The sequence below is a fragment of the Herpailurus yagouaroundi genome, unplaced genomic scaffold (assembly GCF_014898765.1).
Source record: "Herpailurus yagouaroundi ecotype Mexico unplaced genomic scaffold, PumYag 162, whole genome shotgun sequence".
In the NCBI taxonomy this organism is placed as follows: domain Eukaryota; kingdom Metazoa; phylum Chordata; class Mammalia; order Carnivora; family Felidae; genus Herpailurus; species Herpailurus yagouaroundi.
In genome coordinates this window covers 60,873,308-60,888,163 of record NW_024412403.1, presented here as the reverse complement: position 1 = coordinate 60,888,163, position 14,856 = coordinate 60,873,308, and the positions used below count along the sequence as shown (strand labels likewise).

The following is a 14,856-nucleotide window of genomic DNA, read 5'->3' as shown; positions in this document are numbered from 1 at the left end:
ACACACACACACACACACACACACACACACACACACACACACACACAGCATATGCATCATAGCTGCTACCTGACATCATCTTGGGTGAAACCAGATTCTGGAAGCTTCAAATGGCAGGCTGAATATTTCAAATTGGGCAGTCAATACAAGGTTTTGGGAATAAGTCCACAAGAGAAAAAGAAATTGAATATAAACACTACAGATTCAAATACCTTAAAAAAAAAAAAAGACCTACAAGCTCCTCAATTGCTGACAAACTTTAATTTTGTTTTTGGAAAATCATTCTGTGCTTTAATCCAAAATGTTATTGCCACGTTTTATTCAAGCCTAGCAGATGGCCTGATGCTCCCCTAGCAACAGATAGCATAGGGGCTGAGAATTCTTCTCTTTGCCCTGCTCTGAGGCATAAATCAATCCCTTAGACAAAATGCTTTTCTACATCAGCAGCTCCATGGTTCCTTCTGAATACACATTTCAACCCAAGGATTTAACACTATCAATGCTGTTTTAAAGACAGAAAATTGAACTGTGGCCCTCGATCTAGATAGTTTTGGTGTTTTCCTTCAGTTTTTATAATACCATAGGCTAAATGGAAAGAACAAAATAGAAAAAAGACAAGGTAAGAAAGAAAAAGTAAAACTTGATCTTTCACATGAGACTCCCCCCACCACCCCAATGTTGTATGAAAGCCTCAGTGTTCTCTTGAAAGCTTCTTTATTGGAAGAAGAAATGAAACAAGAAAATCTTGCATTTAAACCCTGAAGAACTATACATATTGAAAACAGAAATTGAGGGGCACCTGGGTGGCTCAGCTGGTTTAGTGCCAGACTCTCAGTTTTGGCTCAGGTCATGATCTCACAGTTCGTGACATGGAGCCTTGAACTGGGCTCTGTGCTGACTGCAGAGTCTGCTTGGCATTTTCTCCCTCTTCCTCTTTGCCTCTTCCCTTCCCATGCACACTCTCTCTCTCAAAATAAATAAATCAACTTGAAAAAAAATCAAAGTTGAGGGGAAGCAGAACCACATGGATATCATATGCTACTCTTTGGTTCTCGTATATCATTCTTCATTAAACCACTTTGCTATTTTAATGTTGAAACAGTCCAAGAGTAATTAATTTGATAAGAAGCACTTGCTCATGAAGGGAACATTTCCTTGTGCCTAAACTCTACATGTTTCCATGGAAGTTATGGTGCAGCCGATAAATGCCAACACCCTACCTCTAGTGTAGACCTCCTTCCTAACTTCTGGATGTTCCATAGGCACCCCAATCTCAACCTGTCAGAAATGGAATCTATCATTCTCTTCATCTTTAATTTCCTCTAAATTTCTTTGCTTCTTGAACGGCCTCAGCATGCAGCCATTTCATCTAATGACAACCATTCGATGAGAGTCATCCTTGATTCCTACTTCTTTAGCTTTTCTCAGTCAATAGGTCATCAAGTTTTATTGCTTCTACCTCCTTCACTCTGTCCATATCCAGACTCTCCCCGCTACAATGATGCTGTCATAGTTCTCGTAGTTTATCTCCTCATCAACAGTACCTTAGCTAGTCTTATGCCCAGGACTCTGACCCCTCAGATGTCAATTCCATCTTGGCATCCTCCTATATGAAAAGGCCTTTAGTGGCTCTGGGAATTTTCTGATTTACCCCAACACCTGGATGTGCAATTGGCATCTTTTTTTTAAAGTTTATTTATTTTGAAAGAGAGCGCACATGTGAATGTGCATTCAGTCAGGGGAGGGGCAGAGAGAGGGAGAGAGAGAATCCCAAGCAGGCTCCACACTGTCAGGGCAGAGCCCGACCCAGGGCTTGATCTCATGAACCATGAGCTCATGACCTGAGCCAAAATCTAGAGTTGGATGCTTAACCAAATGAGCCACCCAGATGCCATGCAACTGACATCTTAAATGAGGCAATGGGCAGCCTTGTGGGACTGAGCCCTTAACCTCTGAGATCTGATGCTGAAACCAGCTAGACCTGAACTGAACTGCAGAACACCCAGCTGGTGTCACAGTGTTACTTGATGTGTGGAAGATCTACCCATTTGGTATCAGAAGTGTTGAGTAGAAGAAAATGGAAGTGAGTTTTCCCTATAGACAACAACAAAACATTTTTTTTCATGTAGTCAATTATTATTTTTTTCTTGGACACTTCTTCCATCACTTTTAAAATTGAGCTATAATTCACACACCACACAACCCACTCTTAAGGTGTACAATTCAGTATTCACAGAATTATACAACTATCACCACTATTTACTTCCAGAATATTTCATCACTCTAAAGAGAAGCCCTGTACTCATGGCAATGACTCCTCACTCCCTCTTTCCCCTAATCCCTGGTAACTATTAAACTGATTTTTGTCTCTATGAATTTACCTATTCTGGATTTACGGAATATTATATGCTCTTTTGTATTTGGCTTATTTCACATAGCATGATGTTCTCAATGTTCTTCCATGTTGTAGCATGCATCAATGCTTCATTTCTTTTATTGCTAAATGATACTCCATTGTACGCATATCCCACATTTTTTAAATATATTTTTTAGTTTATGGGCATTTTGGTTGTTGCCACCTTTTGGCTGTTTCGGTTGTTACAAACAATGCTGCTATGAACATTTATATACATGTTTTTGTATGAATATGTTTTTAATTCTTTTGAGTGTATATCTAGGAGTAGAATTCTTACATGACATGGTAACTCTATGTTTTACTTTTTGAGGAGCTGCCAAAATGTTTTCCAAAGAGATTCATCATTTTACATTCTAGCAATTTACATTACTGGTAATATACAAGTGTTTCAATTTCTCCACATCCTTGCCAACACTTGTTACTATCTTCTTGCCTATAACTCTCCTAGTAGGTGTGAGTACCTCCTTGTAAACCACATGGTATTTTAACTGTTTACCTGCCTAGCTTTTTTTTTTTTTTTTTTTGTTTAAAAAGATGGTTTTATTAAAGCATGGGAACAGGAACTGTGGGCACTGCACTGGGGTTTTGAAGACTAGTTATATACTATAGAGTTGGGGGAAGTAAAGGCAAAAGGGAGGTCTCCAAAAGGACTTTCATATGCTAAAGAGTACTCCTAAGATACTGGACGCCTTGCTATTTTCCGACTAAGGATGTTTTCTCTTTAGTAAGGCATTAACATTAAGACAGGAGGGAGTTCCTGGAGAAATGTTATACTTTGTGTTTGTCTCAAGTATTCGTCAATGGGATGCAGGTTATAAGGAAATTTAAGTTATTTAAATTTTATTCTTGCCTTTGTTCCCCACATCATATGGAGGGGAGGATGATACTAGGGGTTCCAGGAAACAGAGTATATAGGTTTCTGGAGACTAGGCTGTTGATAAGATTGCCTTTTTCTTGTAATTTACTAAGACATATTGTAAACTGATGGAGACTCCAGTCCTGCATGACAGTGATCTCTATCAGTTAATCATTTGTTTTCCCCTTTCCTTTGTTCTTGGGCAGCCAGGAGTGCCTGAGGAATGTCACACATATCCCACCCGGGGGCTGGGGGAGGGTGTTGCTTGTGCTTTGCCCTCATCTTACCTTATGATCCCTCATCCTATCCCCCTTGAACAGTTTTGACGCTTAAATCTTTAAAGTTGCTGGAGGCAGAAGGTCTCATCTTCTGTAATTTCTTCCTGCTGAATGGGGGCATAAAGACGTCCCTACCTATGGGTCAACATTAGCCAGTCTGGGAATGTATAGGGGAGTTTCGATAGGCGATAGGCAGAGGCAGCTGAAAACATCCTGCACTCTTTTAGGAAGGTGCAAACTTTATGTTTGGTATCCCCAGTGTTGACAGAATAAATTAGCTCAGAAGCAAGCTCACTTTTGTGGTGCATAATACGAACACTCACCAGCATTATGCATGCAGCACATGATTTAAAAGCACACTTTTAGGTGGCTTAAATCTACAGCAGTCAGAACTGAGGTACAACCTAAGGAAAGCTGTGAACTAGACAAGCTTCATCTTTAGCCTGTCTGCTCCCTTTTTTGGACCTAGAAATGCAGCCTCCTCTTCCCTTCTTAGGTACTTAGTACCAGAAGGGATTTCCCTCCATTGTTTTTTCACACTTTAAGACAGTGATTCTTAAATTTTAGCGTGCTTTTTTGGCATTCAAATCCCTCAAGTCCACCCCTATAAATTTCTGATTCAGCAGATCAAGAATAGAACTTAAAAGTATGCATCTTAAGCATGTTGCGAGATTCTGATGCACATGACTTGGAGCCTACACTTTGGGAAGTACTGTTCCAACAAAACCATCTAGTGGATGACCACATTTGTCAGCAACTTGCCAACTGCCCATTATTATGAGATGCACAACCCTGAGACCACCAAATGTCACTAGCATGTCTGGAAGCTGGTGTCATCTGGGGCTAAAACTGGGTTGGAAGGAAGGAAGTCTGTAGGGAGAACAGATGTATCACCACCATGGTTACCCCATTCACTGCTCATTGCCACACCCTAATTTTATTCCTTGTCTGGCTCTTGTAATCCACTTACTTTTGTATTATTTAATAATGATCTTACTAATTATAATAAAAACAAACTCAGAGATACTGACATAATAAATTGCAGAAAAATATATTAGAGTAGGAGATCGAACTGGGCAGTTCTTTTTTGAGACAAATAAATAACGCATTGCCCCCAGGAAGGGATAAAGAGTCCTGTTGAAATTTTGCTTTGCTTTTTCAGAGGCTAATACACAACTGAGAAGATTGGATTATATTTGCAGCAGTGAAATAAGCCATGTAAAGGCAAAAGTGAATGAAGGACAGTGTTGACCATGCATAATGGATCATGACACCTTGTAACGGACCACTCTTAAGAGCCAAGATTTTCCCTCCTATTGCTTTTTTTTCTGTTGTCGTGAGCACCTAGCAGTGCTCCCCCCTTGCCCATGGGGCCTATGTTCCAAGACCTGCAGTGAATGCCGAAAACTGCAGATAGTACCAAACCCTATTACAGCATCTTTTTCCCACACATACACACTTATGATAAAGTTTATACATTAGGCACAGTAAGAGATTGATAACAATACCTAATAATAAAATAGAACAATATAACAATAATTGTAATAAAAGTTACATGAATATGGTCTCTCTGTGACTCAAAATATCCTACTCTACTGTACACACCCTTCTTGCGATGATGTAAGAGGATAAAATTCTCACATGATGAGATTACTTGACACGAATGACATAGGCATCATGACATAGTATTAGGTTACTGTGGACCTTCTGACCATATGTCAGAAGGAGAATTATCTGCTTCTGGACTGTGGTTGACCATGGGTAACCAAAATTGTGGAAAGTGAAACCACAGATAAGGGGGGGTACTGTATGTATGTATGTGTGTGTATATATATATATATGCATATATATATATATACACACACACAGTATATATATATATACAGTATATATGCATATATACAGTATATGCATATATACAGTATATATATATATATATATCTTATTTTCTTTCTATGTTTTTAAAAAAAATTTTTTTAACATTTTATTTATTTTTGAGACAGGAAGAGACAGAGTATGAACAGGGGAGGGTCAGAGAGAGGGAGACACAGAATCCGAAACAGGCTCCAGGCTCTGAGCTGTCAGCACAGAGCCCGATGCGGGGCTCGAACTCACGGACGGCGAGATCATGACCTGAGCCAAAGTCAGCCGCTTAACCGACTGAGCCACCCAGGTGCCCCTCTTTCTATGTTTTTTACAAGTAAGGAGTTGTGTTATAGCTAAGGGAGAAAAATTATTTAAATATTCTCATTACTGATATTATATAGATCACAATTATGAAAGATCTTAAAGCTTTGAGACTCCCAATTTAATCTTTTGGAACATGTCAATAGGGGAAAGTTCAAAATTATAAGTAATATAATTCTGTTGCATAAAGAGGATGAAAATGAGTTTAATTTAAAATCTGGTTTGGTTTTGCTAAATTAATGAGACTGTAGGCTCTATTAGTTGGAACATCAGATTATAAATCAGAGATTATTGGTTTCCATTATTAAGCATGGCCCTGTTTTCCTGTGTGATCTTGAAAAACAGAGTCTACTTATAAAATAGCTAAAATAGAATTTGCTTTTCCTAATGTGTGTTGTTTTAGTAACTGTGTTATTTTCAGAAGGTGTATATCTTGGGAGTGTTTAGGTTCTTTGATCTTTCCTTCCTTCCCTCCTTCTTTCCACCCTTTCCTGCTACCCTTCCACGATCTCTCCAACATTCATCAAACATCCCCTGAGTTAAGAGCACTGGGATGTGAAGTGGGCATACTAAAGGCAATCTTTTTTTTTTTTAATGTTTATTTATTTTTGAGACAGAGAGAGACAGAGCATGAACGGGGGAGGGTCAGAGAGAGGGAGACACAGAATCTGAAGCAGTTACCTTTTTTTTTTAATGCTTATTTTTTTTTTTTTTTATTTTGAGAGAGCGAGCAGGGGAGGTGCACTGGGAAGAGGAGAGAGAGAATCCCAAGCAGACTCCACACTGTCAGCACAGAGTCTGATGCGGGGCTTGAACCCAAGAAACATGAGATCATGACCTGAGCTGAAACCAGGAGTCAGATGTTTAACCGACTGAGCCAGCCAGGTGTACCTTGAAAACAATAATCTTAAATTTGGTGCTTATCATTTCTGTGTATGTATATTTTACTACAGATGGATGATAGGTAGATAGATAGAAAGAAAGGTTTTGCTTGTTTACAAAGTTTATGGAAATGAGATCACACCGTATGTATTCTTCAGCAACCTGCTCTTTCTCTCAATTGATATTCTTCAGAGTGACCCCATACTGGTCCATATCATAGTTTATTCATTTCATTCTTATTCACAATTCCTTGTGCTTATGTAAGAGGGTTCTTCTTGGGTATAAACTTAGTGGAAATGCTGGCATGTAATGTGAACCCATATTCAGCTTTAGCAGAGATTGCCAACTTGCCCTCTGAAGTGGTTGTACTAAATAACATTTTCATAAGCGATATGCAAGAGTTCCTGTTTCTCTGCATCCTTGAGAATGTGGTATCATACTTTTGAGGCTTTACCTTTCTGTGAGTGTAGAGGGCTAAACATCTTTACACATATTCTTTGGCCATTCTTCACCTCTGCAGTTGCTCTTCATATGTATCCTTTGCCTATTTTTCTGTTGGGTTGTTCTGTTTTTCTGTGAGTTCTATATGTTCACGCTCCTGATGTTTTGTCTGTTATATATGTACCAATAACATCTCCTATTCTATGGCTCATTTCTTTCCTTCATTCATGGTGTTTATAGTTTCTTGATTTCACAGTGAAACAATAGGAGAAGCCTATATCCATAGTGGTGCTCAATGGAGTCAGGGATTCAAAATGGTGATAATACCATGATCTGACCAAGCACTGTGTGCAGACTGGGATGCAAGAAGCTTGGGTTCCAGTCATGATTCTTCCATAGCTGAGTATCCCTGGGGAAGTCACACCACCTCTATGTTTTGGGCTCCTCATCTATAAATAGTATCTTGGGACTAGATCATCTTCTTGAGCACCTTCCCAGATACAATAAATTTCTCAATGAGTCAAGGTCATGTGCACAGGCAGGCAATGACAGGACCTATGTGGACAAGTCCAACTTAACTACAGTTGGGGGAATGACCAACCAGCTTCTGTGCTGTATTGCCTGACTCCCCCACACAGATAGCCACTTTGATCCTTGTGTGCCCACAGTACCTGCTTACATTGCTACCACAACATCACATTATGCTGTTGGTGATAACATCATTTGTCTCTCTGACTAGATCATGAACTCCTCAAGGACAAGATTATCTTTAGGGGCACCTGGGTGGCTCAGTTGGTTAGGAGTCCGACTTCGGCTCAGGTCATGATCTCACAGTCCGTGAGTTCGAGCCCCGCGTCGGGCTCTGTGCTGACAGTTCGGAGCCTGGAGCCTGCTTCAGATTCTGTGTCTCCCTCTCTCTCTGCCCCTCCCCCACACATGCTCTGTCTCTCTCTGCCTCTCAAAAGTAAGAAAACTAATTAAAATAAAATAAAATAAAAGGTAATTGTTTTCAAAAGCTTTGAAGGAGCTGAGACTTTATTTACCCCCATTGCCACAGTTTCATTGATACTATGGAAGACAGACTTCTGGGTTAGGGACAAAGGACTTTATTCCTCTTGTCACAGAAAGCAGCATGAACATCAGCACATTTGCAACAGTTCCTCTTGCCATCAAGTACCACTAAGGTGATGTGAATGGGCCCAGATTGCTGCCCATATATGGGTAGGCTGCACAACAGAAGAGGAACTGTGAGCTTAGGGAATGCATATCTTTTATAATGGGCAGCAAACCTGCCTCACCTTTGCTCCAGAGACTGACACTCTATCTTCTGAGGCTGTTTGCTATACAAATATTCTTGAGACAATAGTATAGAAAAAAATTCAGTCAGTGTCTCCCTGTAAGATGTGCAGAAATCAAGAGACCCATGAAGAACTGTCTCCCCAAAATGATTACTCTGGGGGATGAAGGACATCTGAGGACAGTCTAGAATCTAGCTACTTTAGGGTGGGGACAAATAGAGAATTCTAATTTTCTTTTTGTTTCTCAAAAAAATTTTTTTTACATTTATTTATTTCTGAGAGACAGAGATAGAGCATGAGTGAGGGAGGGGCAGAGAGAGAGAGAGAGAGACACAGGGAGACACAGAATCCAAAGCAGGCTCCAGGATCTGAGCTGTCAGCACAGAGCCAGACACAGGGCTTGAACCCACGAACTGTGAGATCATGACCTGAGCATGAAGTCATATGCTTAACTGACTGAGCCACCCAAGCGCCCCTTGTTTTTTTTTTTTTTTTGTTTGTTTGTTTCTTAAGCTGAGTTGTGGTCACACAGGTGTTGCGTTATTTTCTATACTTGTTTACATATCTAAAATATTTCATTGTAATAATAAAAAGGAAGCCATGATGCTTTACCCATTTCTGAGGGACAGCCCTCAGTTTATGTAGTCTCTTTGTTGTTCAGGGATGCAGCAAACACTCAGTTACCAACACACTCTTGTTGCCCTTCTGGCTTATTTTGTTCTAGTCTATCCTTATTTTAGTGCTGGACCTGCGTATGCTAACTTCGCTGATTTCTCTCTCTCTCTCTCCCTCCATCTCTCTCCCTCTCTCTCTCAGCGAGCTGCAGAACTTTGCATTGTCTTTGCTCTAAATAACACAGCTCATTTCCCCACTGCTTTACCCTGGAAAAGAAATATGGTCAGGGCCATATTGCCCTAATGAAGCTAGCACTGCCCTAAACGGTAAGCTGCCTGACCTAGATTCTGTACCAGGCATATGAATTTCCTAGGTCTGCTATAACAAAGTACCACAAATTGGGTGGCTTGAAACAACAGGAAGGAGGTGGCCTGGAGTCTGGAGGCCAGGAGTCTGAAATCAAGATGTCAGCCAAGCCACATTACCTCTGAAACTCTGGAGAGAATCCTTTCTTGACTCTTTGTACCTTTTGCTGGTGGACATCAATCCTTAGTACTCCTTGGCTGGCAGCTACATCACCATAGTGTCTACCTGTTGTCACATGGTGCTTTTGTTACAGAACCAGGCTGGAACGCTGGTGGAAAAACCAAGCAGCACTCGGAGATCTTGGTGGATTGGAGATTTATTTAACATTGGCAGGCTCAGAGGAGACCATTTCCTCCAAAGATCTGAGCACCGAATTCAAGCGGGAAGGGTAATTTATAGCTGTCAGCCTCCATATATGGGGGGGGGGGGGGTTCATGCACATGGCAAACAGGGCAAGAAGAACCCGGAAGAGGGGTTTCTAAGGAGCTTGTTTTAGTCCCATCGGCCATCTTTGGCACATTACTTTATTCATTTCTCCAACATTCCCCTCTTTGATGGCTTTTAAAAAACTTTCAGTAGGCATCACCTTTCAGTTTTACAGGTTGTACTCTCAGAAGGCTAAGATACGTGCTGCAGTTTGGTGAGCAACAGTGTTTTCAATAAAATGTACTGGGGTATTTAGTATGCAGGAGCCAATGGTCACAAGTAAAATTATGGAAAGGAGGGGCCCTGCCAAGGCAGGGAGCCAGGGTGCCCAGTCTGTGAGATCCCATCTTCTCCACTGACTGATATTTTCCTGTTATTTATGTTGAATTCTTTCCTTGAGTTCCTTAACTTTAGTCCTGACTATTCCTGATTGGCTTACAAAATAGCAACATTCCTCCCCCAGAAAGATACAAGTCCCTCCTTTTTCTGAAGTGAGGAGATCGAGGGCTCGCCTATTTTGGAGGGACACTGCTGCCAGCGAGTTTATTTGGCTTTGTCAGGTTACCAGGGAGTCTGCCATCCGTTCCACGTCCAGCTTGTTGGTGCAGTCTCTCTCAGTCCAACAGCAAGAAGCAAGATCAGGGCTATGACACCAGTAAGGGGCAAGGGCTGGCAGAGTTGCATCCGAACCCCTGGGCTCAGTCCACGCGTTGATTCCTCAAGCTTCTGCCGTGCACAGGCCAGCCAGCTTCTGGGGTGTGGCTGGAGCAGGGCTGGAGATCTCAGGGTCCAGTGTCTTTTTGAGGGTCAGTTTAAGCGGGTTGATTGGATCTGGATCACTTCTCCAGGTTGTGGATTCCCCTGAGTTGGCCTTCTTAACTCTGGAGTGATGGACCCATGGGGTGATAACCTGAAACTGAATCCTCTATTTGGTTGTACATCTGTAAAGTCCACCTCCAAGTCTTCGAAAGGGGTGGGTTTCTGGTAACTGTCAGATCAGGTTTAGGGAAGGTAGGTTTGCATATTTAGAGATCCATCCTGTTTTCCAGTTGTTTAAATAATCATATGCCCATGGGGTCTTATTATTATCCTCATAGAATAACAAGCATAGAAGGTTGCCTATACATGAAATACTGTGACGATTTTTCTGCAGTTTACCTCAAGTTGTCTAGTTTAGGCAAACAGCAAACATTTAAAGACAATCACAAAGAATTTAATATCCATAATGGTGCATTGTTGAAACATAGTTTTTCTCTCTAAAAACCCCCCTTTCCAGAGATAGCCAAATTGAGACCAATGCATTTGTAGAACAAGTCCAGTCTTAACAAACCTGGCCTAATTATTTACATAAGCCCAGCAAGAATAGTGATTGATCATGAGGATCTTTTGAAGTTTGCTTTTCTGGAACCTGTCATAAGGAATCTCCAGGTTGAACTTTTAGTAGCCTCTCCAGGCCAGAAGCCAAGCCAAATACTTGCCATCAGACAGGCCTGCAATATCTGTAGAATTGGGCGAATTCCTCTTCATGAGGTCCCCAAGATATCCTGAGGTTCCTGCATCTGCCAGGAAGTGACCTTCTTTACTCACCTGGTGGGGCTGCTGGGAGCTCTGTAAGCAAGGTATCAGGCCAACATTTCCAAGGGTCTTTATGGCTCCATGTTTCATAAAGCCAACCTTAGTTCCTTAAAGTTGTCTGGTCATATCTGAGTCTATGAATGTCACTCTCAAATATGACCTTCCAGTCAAAGCCTTGGTAAAATAACCAGTATTTCCAATGGTGACCAGTTATAAGATGAACAGATTCTTATTGAACTTATGCAAACAATTGTAATTGTCAGAAAGAAAGAATACTCAGAGAGTTTTTGAATTTCAGGGGAATTATGTAGAGAGAAAAGATGAATGCTTCAGTTTACAAATGAATACTCTATGACATTTTTGTATATCATAGATATCTTAAGAGAAAGTTTCCTTAATCTGTAAAAGGAAACATTAGAGAACCAGCAATATTTTTAACAAGAATCACAAATCTATAATCTTCCTCAGTTCATTTAATCACCATGTTCTTAATCCTTGTTCAATTAGAATGTAGCTTTTTAGTTCTGGAAATTCTTACCCATTTTAGTATTAATCTTAAAGATGTCAAATACCCGTATTTGTCCCCAAAGACCTTTTTATAAATCTCCTTGAAGAAGAAACATGTTTTGGTGAGAGAATAAGAACAATTATAAATGACAAAATCTCAGAAATAGACATTGTTAAAGATCTGATGAAAGTTCATTATGATGCAATTGACAAAGAAATTCAGTTATTTCTGTGATGCATAACACTTCAAGTAATCAGAATATTAAGTGATGACCTTATACCAAAACATTAAAACTTTAGGAACTGCATATATTTGGACAGTTACAGCATTTTTACCTGTGCAATACAACCTAAGAGTTACCATTGTATGGCAGTGCTTTTCCAAGTAACTTAGCATCCCAAATAAAAGGGCCCAATCGGTCAAAAAGACTTCACCCACCATTTAAATCCTGGGAAATTTGTTAAAACCCCAGGATGTCATAAGCACATCCTAAATAGGATTACAGATCATTACAGATCTTAAAATTTAATTTACTCAACCAAGGTGGCAATAAAAGATCCCAAAGGTGAATGTATAGCATTATATAGTTGTTACCAAAACCTAGCTCCTTTAATATTGAGAAGTTTTAACTAAGTAATCAAAGACCTGGTAGAAATGAAACCTAATACTTTGGCTTTCCCGGAAGACAAACCTTTGTTTGCATTGTCTTATCAAGAGCAGATCAATGGTCCAAGAAAACTTTGTAATTTGAGCACAGAGAAAAGCAGAATTTCAACCTTATACCAGTGTACTTGTGAAATTCCATTCATCTCAACCTTAGTCCATCCTGAGCACAGATAAAATTCCTTTCCAAAGATTTCCCTTCATGAACCTTCTTTGCTTTGCCTTCAAACTTTGTCCCAAAGCCATTTCTCTCCAAATAACCAGTCTCATTTAGGACAAAATTACTTTCTTCTACCCTCAATAAAACTGAATTTCCATTCCTTGTATCTCTTACATACCTCCTACTTTCCTACATACAGGGTTGCTTTCTTTATTTCCATCAGTCTTAAGTACACTTAGCAGAATTTTAACTCTTAGGAAACCTTAGTCTCCAACTGAGGACTTAGTAACCAACTGAGAGGTGTTTACATCAGAATTTTTTTAGATGGTAAATTCGTGAACCAATTAAATACAAAGCATGTTTTCCAATAGGTATGAATAGCGTTGATTTCTCAGCAACAAGAAGTTAAAAACACAAACCTATGTCCAATAATCAAAGCTTTAGCATTCCATCCTATTTGGAAAGTTTCAGGTAACCAAGGACCTTGAAAGTTATCTTAACAATTACCCATGAAAACTTTGAGACAGACAAAATTAACTATCATTAACAAATTGCAACAGAGATAACATGAGCTTATTTGACCTTTGCTGATAACTTTAAAGATAGGTCCAACAAACTTAAATTAGTTTAAACACTGAATATGTTTCACCTGTGTCCACCTAAAAGTCAATCCATTTTTCCCCATAGTCAATTTTCACCTGGGGCACCAGTGGAGGTATCTGAAATGGGTGGTCCAAGGGGGTGCACTTTGCTCCTTGACCTGGAGGGTGGGAGGAGGAACCAATGGTGCCTGAGACACTGAGGATGGTATAGGACCACATCCAAGTTGGTACAGACACGTGAGGGGGAGGGGAAGGCAGAAGCAGCAACTGCTTGGGAATATTCCTTAAAGTCCCTGTCCCGAGGTAGACTAACCACATTTGGCTCCAATTATAGCCGTTAACCTGGGAAATGAGGGAGAATCCCTCCATCTATTAGGCAGAGGATCAGGGAGAGAGAGTCAGTGTCCCCTTTAGTCTGATTCTATCTTGGCTAGACCAATAAGGTCCCTTTCTTGGGGGGACCTGATATCGGCTGGTTGGGACACTTATTCTTTTTAATGTCCTTCCCCTGGCAGTAGGTTCATTGACCACTTGCTAAGGAGGTTCTGGGCCTCCCCCCTTTTGGCGGCTAGACCTTCCCCATCCTTTTGTCCTGGCTCTTTTGTGCATCTGGAGCAAACAGGGTTTAAGCCTCGCAAAGTCTCTTATAATAATGCCAGGGGCATGGGGGGAAATCCCCTTGCTACTGGGCATATTTATGGGCTTCTCAGCCCCTGCTCTGATCTCTGGAGGAGAGCCTCTTGGTACCAGCACATGTGGGAGGGGAAGAGAGATGGGCAGCGGTGATGGAGAGACAGGTGGGGAGGAGTTTCAAGCTCAGGGGCAAGGGGGAGGGACCCTGATGAGTCATAAGGAGGAAGAAAGATGATATCTTCCTCTGTCTCCTGTAAACACTAGGGGAGTGGTGGGTCACTTCTTTGGCTCCCTGGGTGAGTTTCCAGATAAAGTGGCCAAAACTCCTGCCTGGCTCCACCCGCCATGGACAAATCACACCCAAGGCGGAGGATTTCGGGAAATTTCAAGCCAGGAGTTGATGCATGGAATTTGATCAGGCTGACCTGGGTCTCTGGAGACAATATGCCAGATGCAGCGGACCATCGGAACATCAAAGGTTCCCCCAGAGGGCCCCCCCACACACCAAAAGTGGGCCATTTCAACTCACACAGGGCCCCCAACATGCCAGGGGCTATCCCAATTCCAGTCTCCCAAAAACCCCTTCCTTGCTCCGTCCTGACCCCACAATGCTCCTGGGAGGCAGAGTCGCAAAGACAGAGGAATGGAGTGCCCCCTCTAATGAAGAGACCAGTCAGATGCCCATATGGCTGTGTCCCAAAGGAACTTAGGTGACGCTTAGCGGTAGCGGTCTCAGCTTTGTGACTTACAATCAGAAACTATTCTGATGCCGCCATAGACTGTGTGCCATTCACCATGGAATCACAGATAGCCCACTCAGACTTCTTGGGCTTTGGGGGATCTTAAGGGTGCCCGCCCGTGGAGCCACACAATCGAACACAGCAGGCAAGTTAGACCGAGTCACACATTCACATTCACATTCACATTCACATTCACATTCACATTCACAT

General features: G+C 41.2%; 1 protein-coding gene across 4 annotated transcripts in view; it reads right to left on the bottom strand.

The window, feature by feature from the left end:
- Positions 1-14,856, bottom strand: part of SIDT1 (SID1 transmembrane family member 1) — a 111,891-nt gene that overhangs the window by 69,438 nt on the left and 27,597 nt on the right. The window lies entirely within an intron of this gene.